General features: G+C 47.8%; 1 protein-coding gene across 5 annotated transcripts in view; it reads left to right on the top strand.

Annotated features, from left to right (window-relative positions):
• The window catches only part of PCM1 (pericentriolar material 1), a 2,166,942-nt gene that overhangs the window by 1,663,076 nt on the left and 481,098 nt on the right, over nucleotides 1-22,768 (top strand). The window lies entirely within an intron of this gene.

The following is a 22,768-nucleotide window of genomic DNA, read 5'->3' as shown; positions in this document are numbered from 1 at the left end:
TGGCTGAAGAAATGTAGTCTATTTTGCATACATTTCACATGTTATTCTTCATCACAGACCTGGAGAGAATGAATGGCTTGTTCACTTGCAAACTGGTAAGGGGGGGGAATAACCTTAATCAAAAAGGTCGGGAAGATTTCAAATACATAATAAAATACTGCACATTTTTTACTGAAGAAAAAGAATGATCAACAAATATGCAAGTGATGTGCACAAATCCTCAATTTGTTGATTAAGAACCCAGAATATTATTTGCCTGTTTGAGATATCAATGGGCACAGACATGTTAGTACCAAGATACGTATGAGGCAGCTGACCTTATTATGTTACACATTTACTAGCATAAAACCCTGCCCGAAGTATAGAGTGCTGTACACAATATAGTAATTTTCATTTAACTAAACAAGAATACAAAGTAACAATTTTATTTGTAATGAACATACTCATGAAAACCTTTCAAAATTCAAGACTATAAATGAAAAATGTAAATCCTTTTTTTCCGCTAAGAGTTTTCCTTCTACAGTAAAGGTTGTGTTTACTGGTGCCTTATTAACAGGAATGTTCTATTAAACAATATCTCCCTTGCCAGTAATGGAAACGGTTCTGCTTAAGAAAATGTCGGATTAGAACATTTTGGAGCTGTATAACGGAGCAAGCAAGACAGGAAGCTTAGTTATATGGATGTTTTGCTTTATTATCCAACTCTGACAAGACATTGTTAACCTGCATTTTTGATTATCCTGTACCATTGGGTTCTCAGTGGTGCCATGTCATCTATCTTTTAGTGTAGTACTTTACATTGTGCGATTTATTGTAGTTGTGAAAGTAAAGAAACACTGGTACTAATACCCAATATGTTTAATAACAATCCACCCACCCCCATAAGACCCTTAAAACATAATCCGCAAAAAATAATTTCCTATGAGTTAAGGCAGCGCAAAACAGGGCCAATGCCCAACTGTCAGTTTGCAGTGAACATGTTAAAATCATTTTAAAAAGGCAAATGATTGCGAAGGAAAAACCCAGTCATAAGCTCCCCAACGAAAATCAATAGTGAAACGGGCCACTCAATGTGCACTCGTCACTAGTCATTGGCTAGTGTTATTTGTCTCTTCTCGAGTAAGATATGGTGTGCTGTGTGCATCTATAGAATTGAGGTGGAAAGTGACTTTTTAGGGCTGGCGAGTAGCTTGAATATTTGCCCCCTCGTGTAAAACATCCTACGAGTTGAGCGAGTGCAAAATAGTAAACATGCCCCAATCCATCTGAGAGATGGAAATCTTGGCAGGTTCTTTCCTTGCATTGTGGGGCTTGTAGTTTCAGAGTTTACCATTGTAAATCCAGGACTAAAACTCCCAGTATGTAAAATAAAAGCCATGACTGGACTACATCTCACAAATGGATGAGGTCTATGGCATTTATGCAGGTTCCAACTTTTAAGTTTGACAGTGACTATGTTTTGCAGCTACTTTAGAAAAGCAAGTAAAAGAGAAGGTGGAAAGGATTTCTAGAACATAGTGGCATCACAAGAAAGCACCTGATTGTTTCTTAGGTTTGTGAACTTGAGAAATGTCCAAATTGGATAGATCCGTCTTCTGCCTAACACCAGCGACACAAAGTTTAGATGAAACCTATGCAGTTTGTTTGAAAATCAGGGCCATGTACAATAGGCAGTCGAGTTTGAAATATCAGCAGTTGTATAGCGTCCAAGAAAGCAATCATATTTTTGGGTCCTGTAACCCGACGAGCAACCTACCGGAAAGCTGCTAGCAAGTTCTAGTAATGAGACCATATTAACGGTTGAACTAAAACTAGAACATAAAAAAGCTTATTTTATTCCCAGCATGAAAACTTGGCATTTTACTAATTAAACATTTTTGGCAAAGTAGTCATGCATAGATCATAGATTGGGGCTGCATTTAGTAAAAGAAAAGATGTACTAATGGCTAACCACCTTACATATACATGGGACTCGCAAACACAGCTTTGAAAATAAACCTCAGGAATGTGCATTAGATCTGTATCTATGTCAAGTAGCTTTGCTGATGTGCAGTTTGACAGACATACTGTGTTTGTCAATGGCCTATTTAGTGAATGGTTAAGTAAGTGCTTCTGCTGCAGTGGGTGTTGATCAGAGGTGATTTCAAGTCAGAAGAATGGAGCTTAGCTGGAATGTGGTTATGCTTGCAAAAAGAGAAGTCTTTAGCTGACTTCTGAAACATTGCTGTTCTGTACCTCTTGCCACTCTGAGAAACCTTCAGACTTCTTGCTCCTTTCACACTGAGACCGAGTTGTTTGGTCAATGTTGGCAACAATGTAGACTTTTAATCTTTTTTATAAAAATTGAGTAAATTCAAATACAAGTGATGAGGGGACAGTGGTGAAGTTTGAAAATAGTTTTGTTTCAACAGAAGTTAGTTCAAGCTAATGAGATCCGGTTCTGGCCAATTCTGAGAGCTCCCCAGATCAGTCTAGTTGCTGCATTCTGGATGACCTAAACTGTAGAGAGCAGTTAGACTAACATGCTTATGTAAAATAGCTTTCAGTCAAGTCTTCAGACTAGAGCCATGGCAACCGGGCTAGTATGTTCTTGCCAAGGAGCTCCAACTCCAACTGTGTAGCGGTGAGTAGAGGGCCACTGCAGTGAATCATGTGTGCTTAGCTTAGTTTGTTTCCTTGCTGCTTGGTACATTGATATTTTTTATCACATGTGGCACATTGCAATGGTGTGGCAAAATATAATATTGAGGCTCCCACTTTGTAACAGTGATGCAGTGTGCCTTTCATTCAGCCATTGTATCTTGACTAAAGAAGCATTTTCATGGGAACCAGTTTAGAGTCCACACCTTCCCCCATCCTTGCATCCTTTTTGCCATATTGTTCAAGCTGGTCCATTCACTTTCTCCAGCATTGGATCTTTCATGGATTCACATGCTTAGAATATTCCCCGTCGTCAGACTGGGAACCCTCGGTACACATATATAGTCGTTTCCTATAGGAAAAACTTCCGACACTTGTGTGTCCTATCCACATCTACGTCCTCTCCGGGGCCGTCCACGCATGCCCCATAGGACGTAATGGTATAAAAGCCCCGCCCCCGCGGGTCCCATCAGATTTCAACCGTCTCCAAAGATAGTGGGATCTCCTCGTGTAGTCTCTACTTTCTAGGCTATCGTTGAAATTACTCGCTGGGTTGACTGAACGAACCCCTGAGGTTTTCTGGTCTTACCAGAATGTCGGGCAAACCTCTTTTTCGCCCGTGCGCCACGTGCGGATTGAAGAAGGTTTACGAGGGGGACGGCCATCTCGATTGTATTTATTGCCTCCACCCTCATCATTCGGCAGACCAGTGTGAAATATGTAAGGGTTTTTCCCAGAAAACCCTGAAAGATCGGAGTCGGCGGCTGGTATCGTGGTTAAATGACGGGGCAGGAGCATACCCTCAGTCGGAGGTGGGCTCCGTGCGCAGCGTGGCCTCGACGAAAACATCGGGAGCCCCGCGCCGTTCAACCTCGTCGGAACCACCGGCGAAGAAGACTCGACCGGCGGAAAAGGATGTTCCACGAAGCCACTCTTCCAAGGACTCTTCAAAAGAATCTTCAAAAAAGACATCATCATCATCGTCGAAAAAACAAGGAAAGGAAAGGCCAAAATCCTCCTCGGGCGATCCTCATAGATCTGCCACGAGTAGAGAATCAGATAAACGCAGGGAGAGCACCGTTAAGGCGGGACCGCCTAAGCCACCTGCAGGCCCACCGTCAACGACGACGAACCAGTCAGTGTCCTCACTGCCTCTGACGCAGTTGGTTTCCCCCGTCATCAACCAGATGACGACGGCGACGATGTTCTCGTCGACCGAAGTTCTGGCCTGGAGACCAGAAGTTTTTGATCTGGGGTTGCCGGACACGTTACTGCAGGAACAAGCAGTGTCGATTTCCTCGAAGGAAGACGACGGTTTTAGGATTGCGGGCCCGGAAGACCTTGGGCTACGAGCCAAGTCGCCATCAGGAGCAACCTGCTCTCAGGTGTTTACCAAAATTCCAAACTCTCAATCGGCCCTGTCCATGGAGGTCCTGTCCTCCTTACACTCGCTGCTAAAATCGTTGGATGAAAGGCTTCCACCTGTGGCGTCGACTCCCCCCGTCGACGAACCCGGCCCGTCACACCGTCCAACCAAAACGATCGGAGTTCCGGTGACTCCAGTAGTCCAGGAGGAGGGTGAGCTTTCGGACTCTTTATCTGACCGTGGGTCAGCATCGGATATCTCCCTGTCTCCATCTAGGGATCCATCCTGGGTTTCGGATGTGGAACTGGAAACACCAAAGAGCCCCACTCACCCATCGCCACCAGACGATATTGGCGCTTTTCATTCAATGATGGTAAAAGCATGCAAGGAGCTTTGCCTGGCCCAGCAGGAGGAGAAAAAGGACTGCTTTCTATTCGACCATATGGGTAAGAATAGACGTTCAATATTCTCAATACCCATTTTAGATCATGTCTGGAAAGAGGGTGTTCAAACCATGCGTCACCCGTTTTCTGAACCGGCCGTCAAAGGCCGCATTGAAAAGAAATTTAAAGTGCCAGACTCTACCCCGAAGTGTCTTTCGTCCCAACCTACACCTGATTCAGTGGTGTCGGCAGCGGCGACGAGGAAAGCGAAGGCCCAACACAAGTGCTCTACCCCTCCGGATAATGAGGCAAGGCGCCAAGACGTGTTTGGTAAGAAGGTTCTTTCCGTGGGTGCTGCAACTGTGAAAGCAGCCAACTCTCTGGCTATTGTGGCCAGGTACGACAGGGAGATGTGGCACAGACTAGCCCCTATACTGGACCACCTTCCGGAGGAACATAGAAGAACGGCGATGTCTCTGGTACGAGAGGGCGAAGAGGCGTCGAATCATGCTATTAACATAGCGGTGGACCTGGCAGATTCGGGCTTTAAGCAGATAAACAACGGAGTTGTTCTAAGACGCCAGGCTTGGCTTAAGTGCACCAACTTCAGGCCCGAGGTGCAGTATAAAGTATTGGACATGCCCTTCGAAGGTGACCTTCTTTTCAGAGAAAAGGTGGACGAGGCCTTGAAGGGCATGAAGGAGGACTCGGATACGGCACGTTCGTTGGGTGCTCTTCAGGGTGGTAAACACTTTCGATCCTTTCGTCCCTTTAGAGGGGCGTCTGGAAACTCAAGATTTTCTACAACCAGGGATAGATCCTTTGGCAGATCGGCATACCCTTCCCAAGGATATAGACGCGCCTCTCAAAACTCAAGCCGGCGCAGAAACCTCCAGTCATCCAAGAGACGACCGACCTATTCGTCGTCGACGAGCAAACAGAAAGACCAGCAATGACGGGAAGCGCACCGTTCTGGGAGGAAGAGTGTCAAGCTGCGTCAAAGAATGGGAAAACATCACAACAGATCAGTGGGCGTTAGACACAGTGAGGTACGGACATTCTCTACTATTCAAATGCAAACCTCCAAAGTGTCCACCGATACCCCTACCCCAACCACATCTGAACAATTTGCTGCAGGAAGTAGCACTTATGTTACAAAAAGGTGCCATAGAGTTATTCCCTGCATCGCAGAAAGGCCAAGGGGTATACTCACGGTGTTTTGTGGTAAAAAAGCCGAACGGAAAATGGCGTCCCATTCTCGACCTACGCGACCTCAACAAGACCTTACAGAGCCAGAAATTCAAAATGCTCACGCTGCAGGAAGTGATCAGGTCCGTTCAAGTGGGAGATTTTTTGGCGTCTCTAGATCTACAGGACCCGTACTTCCACATCCCTATGTGTCAACCCTTCATGGTAAGTCAGACACACTACCAATTCGCAGTGCTCCCGTTTGGTCTCAAATCCTCCCCAAGAACGTTCACAAAATGTTTGGCACCCGTGGCAGCCTGGCTGCGAAAGAAAGGGCATCATGTATACCCGTACCTCGACGACTGGCTTGTGAGGGGATCCTCCTCGGCGTCGATCAACGACAGCGTACAGACCACCTTACAGCTTCTGCAACGACTGGGGTTCGCAGTGAACTTCGAAAAGTCCTCTCTAAGGCCATCAAAGAACTTAAAGTTCTTGGGTGCTCAATTCGTAACCCAGTCAGGAATAGTGAAACCTTCCCTAGACAGAATGTCAAAGATCAATCGACTGACGAGTCAACTACGCTTACATGGCACACTTTCAGTGAGGAAGTATGTGGCGATCCTAGGTTCCATGGCTTCTTGCATCCACTTAGTAGCCAACTGTCGATTGTTCATGAGGCCTCTACAGGAATTCCTAGCGGACAGATGGAAGCAGGCCACGGGCCGGTGGTCAGACAGGATAACCGTCGACGACGACGGTATCATCCGAGCCCTCCAGTGGTGGAAAAGCGTTCACAACCTGGACAGAGGGGTTCCTCTACAAGAACCAGAATTTCAGAATACCATCATCACGGACGCATCCCTGACTGGCTGGGGAGCACACATGGACAACCACCAAACCCAGGGCAGATGGTCTCCCACCGAATCACGCCTACATATCAATGTGCTGGAACTGAGGGCAGTGAGATGGGCCTTGAAATCATTCCTCCCACATATCAAGGGGTCGAGAGTGAGAGTGCTGACAGACAACACGACAGCCATGTTCTACTTGATAAAACAAGGCGGCGCGAGATCCAGGACCCTTTCTGTGGAGGCTCAAAAGGTATGGCATTGGGCTTTGAAACACAACATATCTATAGTGGCTCACCATCTCCCTGGAGTGAAGAACGTACAAGCGGATTCCCTGAGCAGGAGCCTGGCTCAGATACACGAGTGGGAGATGGACACCATTCAGCTGCAAAAAATCTTCAAAAGGTGGGGTCACCCCTCAGTCGATCTCTTTGCAACTAAAGAAAACAAGAAATGCGAGCAGTTCGCGAGCAGATGGCCTCAGAAAGGATCCCTAGGGGAAGCGTTCTCATTTCCGTGGACAGACAAGTTCCTGTACGCCTTCCCTCCGTTTCCCCTTATACGGAGGACAATACAGTGGATTCGCAGATACAAATGCCGGGTCATTCTAGTGGCACTGTATTGGCCGAGACAACCGTGGTTTTCCGACCTACTACATCTGTCGTTGGAACAAATGATAGCTTTCCAGAAAGTTCCGAATCTCCTATCCAGGGACAAGGGAACGGTGTGGCATCACAATCCGGACAGCCTCAACCTGACGGCCTGGCTCCTGACTTTGCAGAATTTGGCAATTTGAAAGTCTCGTCGGATTGCCGGAGAATTCTACAGGCAGCTAGGGCTCCTTCCACTAACGAGTCATACATATGCAAGTGGCGAAGGTTCTGTATGTGGTGGCAAGCACAGCACGAAATACGGCCTTTGGAAGTAACTCCTGAACAAATTTTACCGTATCTTCTTCACCTAGCAGAGAGTGGGCTATCCTCGTCATCCATCAAGGTGCACCTGGCGGCCATCGCAAGGTTCACGAGGAGGAGACAGTCCGCTCAGTTATTCAGCGACAAACTGGTGAAAAATTTCATGAGGGGTCTCTCTAGAACTTTTCCTCCTACGAAGCGGTTCCCACCATCGTGGAGTCTAAATGTGGTGTTGGCGGCCTTAATGAAGCCTCCTTTCGAACCAATGTCCTCTTCATCCATGCAGTTCCTATCGTGGAAGCTGGCTTTCTTAATTGCCATTAAGTCAGCTAGAAGAGTGTCGGAATTACAGGCATTAGTCATAGACCCTCCATATATGAGATTCTTTAAGGACAAAGTGATACTATCAACTAATCCTACTTTCATCCCGAAAGTGCCGACGGTCTATCACAAACACTCGACCATTGCTCTCCCTACTTTCTTTGCGACCCCGTCGTCGACGGCGGAAAAGGCTCTTCATACGTTTGATGTGAAAAGAGCGTTAAAGTTTTATCTGCAAAGAACGCAAGAACTCAGAACTACCAGACAGCTGTTCATCGCATATGGTCCGTCGACGAGAGGAAGGGCAATTTCCAAGCAAGGACTGGCTCGATGGGTCTCGTCAGCGATTGCTTTTAGTCACTCCAAGGCCGGGAGACCCCTACAAGGGCACCCTAGAGCCCATTCCACGAGATCGACAGCCTCCTCCGCGGCGCTATGGGCAGGAATTCCTCTGACAGACATCTGCCAGGCGGCGGCATGGTCAGTCCCACAAACGTTCACACGCCATTACTGCCTGGATAGGCAGCATGCGGATGAAGTACAGATGGGAAGGGCAGTGCTGCGCCATCTTTTTCAATGAGGTAAGCCAAATATGGTGAAGCTGTTGTCTTTTACCTTGCCTATGTTGGTTTTTCCTTGATGCGTCGGCTTTAAATATATATATATATATATATATATATATGTGTGTATAATGAATATGTTTATATCAGAAAATATGTTGCTGCTTACGTGCATATATATATTTGGACTGGGAGTGGTTTGTTTTTGTGATGTATGTTGCATTGCATTCTCACCTCCTTCTTCTAGGATACTGCTATACAATCTATTCTAAGCATGTGAATCCATGAAAGATCCAATGCTGGAGAAGGGAGTAGTTTCTTACCTGTAACTCCATTTCTCCAGCGTTGGTATCTTTCATGGATTCACATGCGCCCACCAACCTCCCCGAAATGCAATGTACAAGATATGTGCATAAACAGGTTCCCCCCTTTCTACTTTGGAGGGGTCGAAATCTGACAGGACCCGCGGGGGCGGGTCTTTTATACCATTACGTCCTATGGGGCATGCGTGGACGGCCCCGGAGAGGACGTAGATGTGGATAGGACACACAAGTGTCGGAAGTTTTTCCTATAGGAAACGACTATATATGTGTACCGAGGGTTCTCAGTCTGATGACGGGGAATATTCTAAGCATGTGAATCCATGAAAGATACCAACGCTGGAGAAATGGAGTTACAGGTAAGAAACTACTCCCTTCTATCTCACTAGTTCTTTCGGGTAGCCTTGTGTGTATTTCCTTGTCCATGGTATCTTTCCCTATCATTGCCTATTCCTGTTATGACGGTAGCTTCTCTTTTCCAAAAGGTAGCTAGGCACGCCCTAGCACCAAACAGTAAAAAGTGGACAATGTGCAGGACTCTGACGCATTCCTCCTCCCTCCTCTGGACTCCAAAAAGCATCAACATTTGGGTCCCTCAGGACTTTCTGTACACTCCTGATCTAGCCGAACACCTCCTTCCAATATGACTGAGTCTTCTTGCAGGACCACCACATAAGCCAGTAAGAGCTTGTTTCCCCAAAGTTTCTCCAGCACATAGGGTTCACCCTGGGGAACATCCTGGTAAGCCACAAGGTGTTGTATTGCCATCTGTTCAATAGTTTTATTCGGTGCAACTTGTATTTGCATGCTATCAAGGTCTTGAATGTGTTAGACCACATGTCCTCTGTTATCTCAAACTCAAGGTCCCTTTCCCATTTACTTTTCAGTCCCCTCGCCGCCTCTGTTGCGTTCCATTCCAGGACCCTGTAGCACTGGGAGAGCAGTCTTTTTGAAGACGACCGGGTATTTATTTCCCTATCAAATGGGAATCATTGGCTCTCAAATGTTACCAAGTGGGGAGGGCCAAGTTGTGATACCCTTTATCCCTTTCCCTCATGTCTGTATATTCCACAGGTTACCCAGAATACAGTGGTCCCTGATTCTTCCTGGCAAAGACCCTCTCGGCCCCCTAGACTACTGTTGCTAGCCTCAGCAATTGGTTTTCAAGGAACATCCATTTAATTTCCTTATCATTGCTGAGATGCGTTTCTAAGACCCTCCGTTGCATCATCACGTAGTATTTCTCCATGTTCAGAAGGCCCACTGCTTCTCTCCCCTTGGGTAGAATTGAAGTTGTGTACCCTATACTTGCTTTCTTGGCTTGCCAAAGAAATCATAGCAGTTTTGCTTTGAGTTCTTTAAAAATCATGGGTGTGACTGTCACTGACTGCATCTGAAATTAAGAATAGGATCTTGTGTAGGACGTTCATTTTAATTGAGTTAATCCTTCCCAACCAGAAATGCCTCGACTTCGGCCATCCCCCAGAGGTCCTTGTATATTCTGTGTAGGTGAGACAGGTAGTTTGCCTCAAAGAGCTCCTTGATTCTCCCCATGAGGGTTATCCCCAAATACCTCGGGTCCTTTTGTTGCACCTTTGAAACCTTTAGCCTCTTCCCTACCCTGGAATCACTGCTAATATCCTAAGAAATGACTGTTGGACGTCTCCTTCAGACATTTTGTTTGTATGGTGAGGTAGGGCACCAGAACGTGAGGTCTTGCATGGATTCACATACTCATGAATGTTTCCAGTCAGGCTATGAATCCTCTGTAAAAATTAAAGCAGTTCAGCTTTAAGCTAAGACTGCTCGTCTCCTCTATAGCCTACCAGTGCCCTTTGGGTCATACTGCCCCCAGACAATGGCACTCGTTCTCTTAAGCTCCACCCCCGGAGGCCATCTTCAGATTTTACCACAGGTGTCTCGTGTTGGGAGTCCTCATGCTTTGCTCCTCAAATTGTTACTTTATAGCTCTTTTATGCTGTTTTTTGAAGGAATCCACCATCTCTTTGTCTACCAGCGGCGGGGACTAGTTGCTGGCAAAGATCTGTCTGATCTCCAGCTCATGGCGCCACAGGCCCAGGCTTGTCCTGGCTTGAAAAACCATGGCGGATGCCACAAAGAAAAGCCTTTTCAGGTCCTTTGAAAACAGCAGCCTGACGAATATTTTCATCGAAGGATGGCACCTCTAATGCATTTACTGTCTTCATGCCCACCATGATGCGGACAGCTGTTCAATTTGTCAATCCTTTTCGCCGATGACACGGAAGGCCCGCCATCAGAGGTTGGTGGTGTGGATCGAGGAGTGGAAGGCCTATGGCGTGGCCTCCTGGTGCAGCCATGCCTCTTCCAGGGCTGGCAGGTCCACAGAGTATCCCTCTCGTAAGAAGAGGTTGGGGGTCCTTTGAGGATGCTTCCTTAGCGAAGATCCAAAAGAAGGCCTCCTCATCACCTTCCTCATCATCGGTCTCTGCTGCTGCAGGACCCAGTTTGGAGAAGGGCTGGTCTCTGTCACTGGCTTCACCGTCATTGACGCCACGAGCCTCGTCGACAACTTAATCCATCAAGACCATTGCCCCGTTGGCGAGTGCCTTGTCAGCAACTGTCTTTGTAGTCAAGTTTTCCTTAGGAAGCTACACCGAGGGGTTTGTCAACGACCGTCGCCTTTACATCTGCTACGGTCCCCACGCTGTGATCCCATCAATGACGTTGCCAATTCCTACTGCGCAGGCTCCAGTTGTTCCCTCTTTCCCGAGGGCTCTTATTTGGCGAGAGATATGCCTCCAGCTCTGGACTTCCTGCCCAACCTCACCAAGGCTGTACTACTCTTTACTCTGGCTCCTCTGTGTTCCCCAAAAAGGTCTGCACCAGCTTCTGAAGACCACCTGCCAGAAGGTTTTGTGCTGAAACCAGTGGTGTCATCACTCTTTTCCCAGCGGTCACCTCTCCCCTTGTGGCCAGGGAACAGCAGCCGCTACCTGATCCTGACCCTGAGGCCGACTGTATGAGGGAGGATCACATGGCGGGAGGCAATTCTCAAGGGATTGACACAATATCATCGGATGAGACATGGTATTCTCCTTTTCCTGCTTGGGATACCGCCTCAATTCCCCCTGCCTTAATGCCATATTGTCATGATTCCCTTCAACCCTCCCTGTGAGCTACTGAGAATGCCTTCCTATACTCTGTATACAAGTCCTCAAGAACTGACATCTCTTCCCCTGGATGTAAAAATACTGTTAGAGGAGCTGAGCAGTGTAATGAAGATCAATAGAGGCCAGAAACACAAGCTGTGCTTTAGTGGTTACGATCGCCTACTTTATGCCAGGACATTTTAAACCGTGGGGGCCAGTTAACAGTAGGAAGATGCTAGCTAGGAGAATTTCCTCCGCTTGATATCGACAAGGGACCGCTGTGCTGTTGAAATGTCAGTGGAGCCAACCGGCTCACAGAGGAGGCAGACGAGAGCAGACTGCAGGCGCCGGTCCGCTGCGAGGACGCCACAAGAGGAAGAGAAGAGAAGACTTCCTGGCTTATGCAGGCACAGAAAAGCAGCCTCCACGCTGCTAGAGCACGGAGAAACCCAGAGCAGACTCAGAAGCCACAAACCAGAGGCAGTGAGCCTGGGATGAAGGAACATGATGCCGAAGAGCCGCTGCATGCTTACCATTGGAGAACTGATGCATGCCATAAAGATCCGGTGAGTCCATTCAAGGGAAGCTGGGACAATGGGGCATGTCGGCAACTCTACTGAATGCAAATAAGGATAAATGAAACATAAGAGAAAGCCCTGGCAGGAGAGTATACCAGTCAAGTGGGACCGTGTGAAAAGTAAATCGCATGAGGGAGTCCTGATAAGGATACATCGGGCATAGCCAAGGACTGTGTTGAAATTATACTAAAGAGGAAAATAAGCCTGACAGGAGAGTACAGTAGGTATCCTATCAAAACACTAACAGCCAAAGTGTTTTATATAAAAGTTGTTTTGCTGACCAGAAGAATCCCAAGGAAAACGCATATCCTTACAAGATTAAAGTGCAGTGAAGAGTAATGCAGGGGAATTGAGTCATCCTCTGGAACTGTGAACTTTATCCATCTGGAACTTTTGTTTTGAAGTTACGCCTTTTTCTTTTTGAACATTTGTGCACTTTCCAAGGCCAAAGACATTTTCCTTTTCACCTTAGAATTTAGTGTGAGGGCCAGAATAGTATTTCGGGCACTGGACACTTTTTGCTTTGGACATCTTGACTTGGACAGATCCGTAGATTTCCTTTAGGCAGGGAAATGGGGATAGTGATAGTGAGGGATTTTCCAACCTTTTATTGTTTCAATAAATGTTTCACCAAAACAATGACTCCTCTGTGTCCATGTCTCATTCCTGGCTCCTCAGTTTTTACTCAGATCAGGGAGGAGGCCAAGGGGAACTCGACCCCATTATGTGTGTGCCACATCAGGGGTCACCGACCTGCAGGCCTTCCCAGCCGTTTAGCCCTCCAAGGGGCTCAGGCCCAGGGCCAGTACCTACTGCACCTGCTCTTACGCCAAGTGCCTTGTCCTTGGACATACTGGCCACCTTGCACACTCTGGTGGCTGAAATCCAGCAGCGACTGCTTCTGTCCTTGCTCCAGCGAGGAGTCCTCAAAGTCCTTCTCAGCATCAGCTGACACGGCCTCAAATGGCCGCTGGTACCCCTTGATCAGTGCCGGGGGCACTGCCCTCAGTGGTGGAGGAGCCAGTTCAAACAGACACTAGCATGGACACAGACACCACCGGTACTCACACAGATGAGTTTGATGACTAGTTTTCCATGGATGGGGAACCTCTGTATGTCAGTGCGCCTGCCAAGGCCTCTCCGCTGGATGAGATTGGCTCGTGCCACTCAATTTCCAAGGCTGCCAAACTCTTCAACCTGTTTCCGGAAATTAAGAAAAAGTAGGGTTTCCTTTTTCAATGTTTGAGTCCTCCAAGAAGACCATTGCCTCTGTCCCCTTGTTGAGGGACATATGGGAGGGCGGCTTAGCAGTCATGAAGGCTCCTAATACCGCTCCTGGTAAGCATGACCGGTTGTAGCCTCCGTACCAGGGGAGGGTAAGAAGCTAGATGCTGCAGGAAAGCGCATCATCACCACAGCAGCTGTCGTGATCAAGACTGCCACGCCCGTGCCATCCTTTCCCGGTATGACGGTGAGTTGTGGTACAAGCTGGGGACCATCCTCGACTTCCTCCCTGATAAGAAGGCTGAAGCCTTGGCCCTGTTCCAAGAGGGAGTGGTGGCTTCCGACGACGCCATCACAGTCGCTCTCGACATTGCGGGCCAAATCTTTTGCCAGTTGGGCAATAGTGTGGCCCTTCAGTGCCAATGTTGGCTCAAAGCCACCAACTCCCACACAGATGTGCAGACCAAGGTCGACATGCCGTTCGATGGAGGCATATTTGGTAAAGCGGTTGAAGACACTCACCAGACCATAAATACAGACACACAGATGGCTAGTTTTCGGGAACCCTGCAGCAGCAGAGGCTGTCCTTTAGTTCCCTGAAGGGGATAGTCTCCTGATCTTCCAAGAGTTTCTGCACCCCCTATCGACAGCCCTCCCGCTCCACCACCCAGGATGCTTATAGGGGTCGCTCCCAGGCCTATGGCAGTGGCACCCAGCATCGTTGTTTTCTCCCCATCCATGACACAGATGCCAAAGCAGGTCTGAACCGGCCCAGGACCTGCACCCCACTTCTGAACCCGGTGGGAGGCTGGCTGTTGCCAATTGTCAACCAGAGGTGAATGAACTCCAAATGGGTGCTCGATGTCCTTCAGCAGGGTAGGGGCATGCGCTGGAATTCCAGGGCACGTGCCCTTGCATGCCTCCTGTCACGCGACATGAACTGCACGTGGCGCAGCTGATAAAGGAGGGTCAAGCCATGCTGCGCAAAGGGCCGATAGAACCAGTCCCTCAGTGGCTTCCGGTGCTCCGAAGTTTACTCCAGATGCTTTCAGGTAAAGAAATCCAAACGGTGGTGACCGATTCTAGACTTGCGATGCCTCAACAAGTTCCACAATTCCCAAAAGTTCTGGAATGGATCACGTTACAACACATGTTCGACCTGCTCGATGTCAGGGAATTCTTGGCGACCATCGACTTTGATGACACTTACTTCCACATCCCCATTCATCGCAAACACCGGAAATTCGTGTTTTTTGATGTTCAAGAGCACCATTACCAGTTCAAGGCCCTGCCCTTCAGCCTGAAATTGGCCCCAAGGATATTCACCAAATTCTTGGCTTCGGTGGCAGCGCATCTGCATCGCAAAGGAATCCACATCTATCCTTGCCTAAATGATTGGCTCATCCAGTCCCACTCTGACGCGCTGGCCATCCAGCACACCACAGAGACCATCAAAATTCTGACGTTGTTAGGATTCTCAATAAACTATCTGAATTCTTGTGAAGTGCCGTCTCAAAGCGCACTATTCCTGGCTGCCTGGATCAACACACTCTCGTGTCTAGCGACTCCCTCGAAAGAGAGGGTGAAGGCTATTCTGGGATAGGTCCAACGGCTATCCACAACCTCTGTTGCGACTGTCCAGTCCATCAGGTCCCTGTTGGGGATGTCTACTTGCATCCATCTGGTCCCTTTTTGCAGACTGTAGATGAGACCTCTTCAGGCATTTCTGCATGGCAGCATGTCACTAGCACATGGACTGACAAGATTGACCTCATTCGGACATTCCGTCAAGCCCTGCAATGGTGGTCAGTTCGTCCACATCTCTTGCAGGGCGCTCACTTCCAGATCCCGGCGTATCTGACTACAGTCATAACCAACACCGATCTGGAGGGTTGGGGGCCCACACAGGACATTCTCACGCCAGAGGCCTCTGGCTACCGTAGGAAAAGGAGTTGCACATCAACATCCTTGAACTGCGGGCAGTATTCTGGGCCCTCAAGTCTTTTCAGCCTCAGCTCCAGGGGAAGGTGGTGCAGATCATCACGGATAACACCACCACCATCTGTGGCAGTGGGACATTGCTTAATGCATGTTCCCTGTCCCATTTCACCTGGTGGGTGTCCAGAACACCATTGCAGACTCTCTTGACTGGGAACTGCGGTCTTGCACACGAATGGGAGCTTCAACAAGCGCAGGTGTCTCCCTTCAACGTGTGGGGTCTCCCTCAAATCGACCTCTTTACAACAGCTACCAACATCAAGTGTGAATAGTTTGCCAGCAGGTATCCTCCGCCAAGGCAGCTGGGGGATGCCTTCTCCTACCCTTGGGAGGGCCACTTCCTTTGAGCATTCCCGCCGATTCCGCTGGTGCTACAAGTCATCAACACTCTCAGATGTTACCACTGCAAAATCATTCTCATTGTTCCGACGTGACCCCAGCAGATCTTGTACTCAGACCTCCATCTGTCAGTGATTCCAGCCATCAGACTGCCTCTGCTTCCAGACCTCCTCTCCAGAGGAGGAGTATCAATATTGCCCCACGGCCCAGCATCTCTGGGCCTCAAGGCCTGGCTCCTGCATCCCTAGAATTTGGACACTCTTTGCTGCATTTGGAAGGCAAGAAGATTTATCTAAGGCCATGGCCCACTCTATGATTGCTTGTTAACAAACATTGGTGGAAGCACTTTACAGTGTGGTGCCGAAGACAGAAGATTTTTCCGCTGTCAGTGACTGCGCCACAGCTACTCCTGTATCTGCTCGCGTTGGCCAAGGCTAGCCTCGCCCATGCATCTATCAAGGTCCACCTGGCCGCCATATATCATTACACCCAGGCAAGCTCACCCTGTGGTCGCACATGCTTGTTAAGTAGTTCCTCAAGGGCCTCTTCAGAACATTCCCTCCATTGAATGCTCCTGCCCCGGCGTGGGAGCTAAACGTGGTACTATTAAAGGTAATGGTGCCACAATTTGAACCTATGTATCAAGCCCCTTTGAGGTTTCTGTCATGGAAAACCATCTTCCTGGTGGCAATTACCTCGGCCAGGTGGGTCGGGGAGATGAAGGCCCTCTCCTGTAAGCCTCCATATTTGTCCTTCCTCGCTGCTAAGGTGGTTCTGCAAACTCATCCTTCCTATATGTCAAAGGTTCCATGGGATTTTCATCTCAACGAGCCTTTGGTTCTGCCAGTTCTCTTCGCGAATCCCTCTTCACCATCTGAAAGGTTGTTACATTCGCTGGACTTTGTGCGTGCCTTAAAGTTTTATGTTGCACGCACTAAAGACTTTCGAAAGACTTCCCAGCTTTTTGTTAATTTTGTACCTGTGGGATGCGGGAAGGACTGGTCTAAGACTTTCATCTCGGGCTGTATCATGCATTGCCATCATCTGGCCAACAGACCGGTTCAAGGCTGACCGAAAGCCCATTCCACCAGAGCTATTGCAGTGACAACAGCGTTTATCTCTTGAGTTCCCCTGCATGACATCTGCAGGGCTGCTATGTGGATGACTAGCCACAAACTTCACAAGATTCTGCTGTATCGATAGGGATTCCAGGTAGGAGTGCTGCGCAACCTGTTTGAGGTGAGTCTGTTCTAGGGGTAAGTGTATTTCTTCTGTGAGCCTTGTCACCTCCCGTGGTTGGGCATATGTACTGCTAGGTAATTGTATTCATGAGCATGTGAATCCATGCAAAACCCCATGCTGGTGAAGGAACAAGTTACTTACCTGTAACTCTTGTTCTCCAGCATGGATTCACATGCAAACCCTCTCTCCTTCCCCTCTCTGGCTCGCCTTGGTTCATACTACCACTTTACGTGCGCGACCAAATCTGAAGGTGGCCACCAGGGATGGTGCTTAGGAGGACAATTGTCATTGGTTAGGGGCAGTATGACTCAAAGGACACTAATCGGCTATAGAGGAGACGAGCAGTTTTAGCTTGAAGCTAAACTGCTTTCATTTTTACTGAGGATTCCCAGCCCGACAACTGGGAATATTTATGAGCATGTGTTAGGCAGAAACCTGTGCAGTTCCCTCTGGGACCACTGCAAAAGATTTAAGACTACAGGTGTTGGCAGGAAACCCACTTGGTAGCAGTCTGTACCACAAAGATTCACTTGGTAGCTGTGGCTGAGCAGTCAGACTTCCCTCAAGAAGAGTTAGGCAGTATACAGAGTATTCACAATAGGTCAAAAGAACACAGTAGAACAAGTAAACGCTGACCAGAGCTTGGTGTAAAAGAGATATAATTATTTATTTAAAACCACATCTAGTAAAACACACAGGCACTAGGGTTAAGCAGTTCAAAAACACGGTCACTAAAAGATATACACTCCCTTAAAAAGAATATTTAGACAAGTCTTAAGTAAAGCCCCACTTATTTTCAGACAGCGGTGAGCGCTTAACGCAGATGGCACTCTAATAATTAGTTTTAAAAAGGGAGAGAAAAGCAGAGTATAATTTGAAACAGATCCCAACACTTTCACAAGAACACAACAAGAGAGGACGGCAAAGTAAAACCGTGAAGTTAGGGTTCAGAAGGCCGGATCCACTTTAAGAGGATCAGAACGAAATGTGTCCAAGGTCACACGGTTGAAGTGCACAAAAGTCTTGAAAAGGTTCAGAAAGAGTTGGACCAGAGAAAGGGACCAGTTAGATGGTCAAGGCGGCCAGCCCAGTCCAGAAGGTTAAGGGATTATTACCACCTTTTAGCAATCTTTAGAAAGGGAGGCCTGGCGGACACGGTACCTTAAAGTGGTGAGAATACTCCAGCGGGGGCAGTTGTTCCTGGCAGCGGATGCAAGTCGGTGCTTCGTCCGGGTGAAGAGGATCTCGTCTGGGAGGAAGACAGGAGTCTGTTGCAATGCCAGGGAAGAAACCAGCCGCAGAGTTCTCGGGTAAAAGGAGCGGTCCTTTTATTCGCGGTCCAGTGGTAAGTGGCTATCCGGTTGCCGGGGTGCTTGGCACAGGCAATTCGACCACAAGACGTCCTGGGATGCGAGGAAAAGAAGGTAAACTGGTTGTGCCCACCAGTCAGGGGAAGAAGCCTCTCCAGTCGGTAGATCTTCTCTGTCGTCGGGAAGTGGTGAGTCGGTTCCGCAGGGCTCCACCGGTGGGGTCGTCGTGGTAGGTTGGCTCAGCTTCTCCCTCGTCAGATTCTCAGGTCCTGTGGCGACTTCTGAAGTTCCAGTCCCCAAAGCCCTGCTTTTATGCAGCACACCCCCATTCACTCAGCCTAGCTGTCAATCAAACATGCGAAGTGGTGAGCCGGCCGGCTCACCACTTGGGCCAGTCACACAAGAGTGCGACTTGAGTTACCAAGGTAACTCAGTCCAGGGTGCCTAAACCCCCTCCCACACCCCCTGTGGTACCCAGACATAGTGGCACCACTTTTGGAGGCTTCTGTGGAGAAGCCCGCCAAAAAGTGGAACAAAGGGCTCGACTTGGGTTGGAGTCACAGAAGAGAACACAAACGCCATTTTAGAATAGAGTCCTGGCAAAAAATACCAACCAGCGAATTAATATTAAATAAATAAACCGGCGGTATGTTCGAGGCTATGAGAATTAAATAATTAAAGTTGGTAGCCTCGAACAATGGGAAAATCCCATAGGGATATATCCGCGGTCGAATATAAAAAGTAGTATCCACTGCCACCAGCCAAAACTCGATCAGGGGGGACGTAGACGTGCCCCCTCGACTAACAGACCCCGGGGCAATCGAATTGCCCCAACCAGTACGTCCACAATATGATGGTTTGTATTGGTTTCTGTTCATAATTTTGGACTAGTAAAGCCAATGGTGACTTTACATGCCCTGGGAGACAGTAGTCAGTCCCAGGGTGTGGAGTCTATGGTGGGGTGTCACTATGACACCCCTATGTCACTGCACGGAGGGTGCTGTGTAACACCATAACCCATAGTAAAAAACACATGAGACCCTATGGAGTAAAGGGCTCCATGGCCCATAAAACACATTAACAGTCAAAGGAACACCATAAATCATGTCCAATAGTGGGAGTAAAAGAGTCTCGCTCTTGGCAGGAGAAAAAAAACAAACTCCAGAAATCCAGCAAAGCTGCTGGGGGACTCACTAGGTTAGGAAATTCAGCCTAAAGAGAGAATTCTCCCTAACAGCATGTGAATTCATGCAAGACGCATGCTGGAGAACAAGAGTTAAAGGTAAGTAACTTGTCCCTTCTTGTAGAAAGTGCCCTTGAAGCCATCCTCTCCTGGGCCTTTCCTGACTTCATCCCACTTCATCCCACTTAATCCTCTTGACACTTCTTCCAGGATATGCTTGTTCCCCTTGCCTAGCTTAAGGAGAGACAACCCCTCCAAATAGGTCAGGACTGCCTCCTTCCTCATAAAGGTTCCTGTAAAACTCTTTAAAGCACTCTACTTCTGCCTGTGTCCACCAACAACCCCCTCCTTTCTAATGTTTGGCCCTGCAATTAAGTTGCCAGCTTATAGTCAGCCTTGTCCCCTTTCTCATAGAATGTTTGTTTCAGGAGTCTAGGTTTACGGAAAACCTCCCCAGTAGACCCCTTGCACATTCTCAATTCTTCTGCAACTTCCCTTTAAGCCATCCCTCCAACAGCATCCTTTCCCTCCTTAGTGTCACCTCCCATAGTATACAATCTTTTACCTCTGCTGTGTAATTTACCCAGAAATATTATTCAATTTCACTACGGAGTGGCTCCTTGAAACGTGTGTTGCTTAGTATGTACTCATTACACCTCCACGCCGTGTTCTGACCAAGCAACCTTACACGTTTTGCACTCCCCCCACCAACCACCTCCCTTGCATGCTCGTCTGCTACGTGTTAGGCAGAATCCTGTGCAGTTCCCTTAGGGAGCACTACAGAAGATTAGGACTACAGGTGAGAGCAATAAATCCCCTTTGGTATCAGTCCGTACCACAAAGATTTAGTTGGTAGCTGTGGCTGAGGAGTCAGACTTATCTCAAGAGGAAGATGAGCAGTATTCAGGGTTTACACAATAGGCCTACAATACTATGGCACAAGGAAACCCTGACCAAAGCTTTGTATTAAAAAGTAGATATATATTTATTTTATACACTTCTAGTAAAACACATTTATCACAGTTATGAAGCAAGTTAAAATAAGTCAAAGAAAAATATACACGCTCCCTAGTTAAATTGTAGACCAAGTGAACCAGAGCGAAAACTGAGCAAAACGGCACAGTGAAAACCACACACAAGAGATACTCTAGCAATTTCTCACAAGGGAGGGAAAGCACAAGTTATACAGGAATAGCTTCTTACACACCCTAGCAACACTTTCCATAAGTTTGTGAACCAGTTTAAGCAAGACAGTGCATCAGTATAGAAAATACTTAATGAAAACTGAGCAAAATGGCATTTCACAAGTTTTAAAAAGGGGAAGAAAAGGGTAGTTATAAGAAGTAGGTGCACCAACATAGTTCTAGTTGAGAAGCAATCTAAAGAAGGCAGTTCTAACAAATGTAGCCAGAGTCAGTAGGCTTGTGCCAGAGTCAGTGGTACAGGGCAAGGGCCCAGGAGCAAAATGTTCTTGTAGCTGCAGTCAGGTCTTTGGTTAACGATTTCGAAAAGGTGGATGCAGAAGGTGAAAGACCATGTTGAGCGAGGGGCGGCCAACCCAACAGGTAGGTAAAGGATTTAAAACACCTTTAGTGCTACTGGGAAGAAAGGGCAGCCTGGCAGAACAATGTACCTTAAATGAAGAAGCGGCTCCTGCGGTGGCGGTTGTTCCTGGTAGTTCCTGCAGTTCGGGTGATCGAGCAGAGGAAGAGAGGCTCTCGTCGTGGAGGAAGGCTCGAGTTACTGCACTACCCAGGGAAGAAACCAGCCGCAGTGCTGCCCGACGAATAAACGGTACGCTCCTTTAAATCGTGGTCCCGGTGGACTAGTGCCTGGCTATCCGGCCTCCGAGTGCAGGGTACTGGCGATTTGACCACGGCAGGTCCAGGAAGGCGATTGGCAAACTGGTTGGCCCCACCAGCTCAAGGGAAGAAGGCTCTTGCAGATGAAGATCTTCTCGTCGTGTGGAGAAAAGTGGTGAGACGCTGCAGCAGGGCTTCACCGGTGGTTCAGTCGTTGCAGCGGTCTTTAGCTTCTCTCCTCTTCGGCTTCTTAGTTCCAGTGGCAACGTCTTTTTTTCTTCCAGTCCTCGGGACCCTGCTTTTATGCAAAAAGATCCCCATTCATACAGCCTAGCTATCACTCACACAGTGAAGTGGTTATCTTGGCGTGAGACCCTCCAGCCTATCTGAATAGAGTGCGACATGGGTTGCTGAGGCAACCCTGTCCAGGGGTCCTCCTCCCCCCTCCCACACAATTCACCCACCCCAGACTCAGTGGCGCCGAAAGGAGGGCTTCTGGGCATAAGCCCGCCTAACGGACGAACAAAGGATCCCCAACCTGGGTTAGGCGTTTAGAGAAAGACACGAGAAAGAATTTATATTAAAATTCTGGCAAATAAAACCTACCGGAGTAAAGTTAATATTAAAATGCACCGACGATATGTTAGAGGCTGTCAGAAAATGTGGTAGCCTCGATTAATGGGAAAATCCCATAGGGAAATATTCGCGGTCGAATATTTACGGTAGTAACCACTGCCACCAGCCAGAAACTTTTGAGAGAGGGACTGTACGGTACTCTCTCGAAAACAAACATAAGGGAAAAACTATTAAGCCTTTACAGTACCTCCATAGTAAGATGGGTTATACTGGTTTAGTTCATAAAAATTGACTAGTAAAGTCAATTGGGACTTTACATGCCCTGGGAGACAGTAGGCAGTCCCAGGGTATGGAGTCTATGTTTGGGGGTCGCTACGACACCCCTGTGTCACTGCAAGGAGGGTGCTGTGTAACACATGTGAATAAAGATGGTTCCTATGCAGGTGAGAAAAACCCCATAGACATTAAACACAAAAAAAGCCTAGAACACACATAGCAAAAATGCCTAAGAGTGGGAAAAAGAGTTTCACTCTTAGCAGGAGAAAAGAAACCCCTTCAAATCCAGCAAAGCTGCTGGGGGACTCTATAGGTAAGGGAAATTAGCCATAGAATGAGAATTCTCCCTACCACTACGAAGATGTGATCACACCATTTGCTATATAAGCGCTTTATAAATATCCAATAAATAAAAGAAAATCCTAGTGTACGTGTTGTGGGGTGTCGAGAAAAAGGAGTAATCCTGTTTGCCTTGGTTTTTCTTTCTCCAGTTATCTGTTAAGTAATGCGCATGTAGAGTCTGCTGAAGCTGCTTGTTGCCCTTCTTTTTTTTTTTTTTATTTTTT

The sequence above is a fragment of the Ambystoma mexicanum genome, chromosome 6q (assembly GCF_040938575.1).
Source record: "Ambystoma mexicanum isolate Mex_15411 chromosome 6q, UKY_AmexF1_1, whole genome shotgun sequence".
NCBI lineage: Eukaryota > Metazoa > Chordata > Amphibia > Caudata > Ambystomatidae > Ambystoma > Ambystoma mexicanum.
The sequence above is the reverse complement of the archived record's forward strand: the minus strand, read 5'-3'. Positions and strand labels throughout refer to the sequence as shown.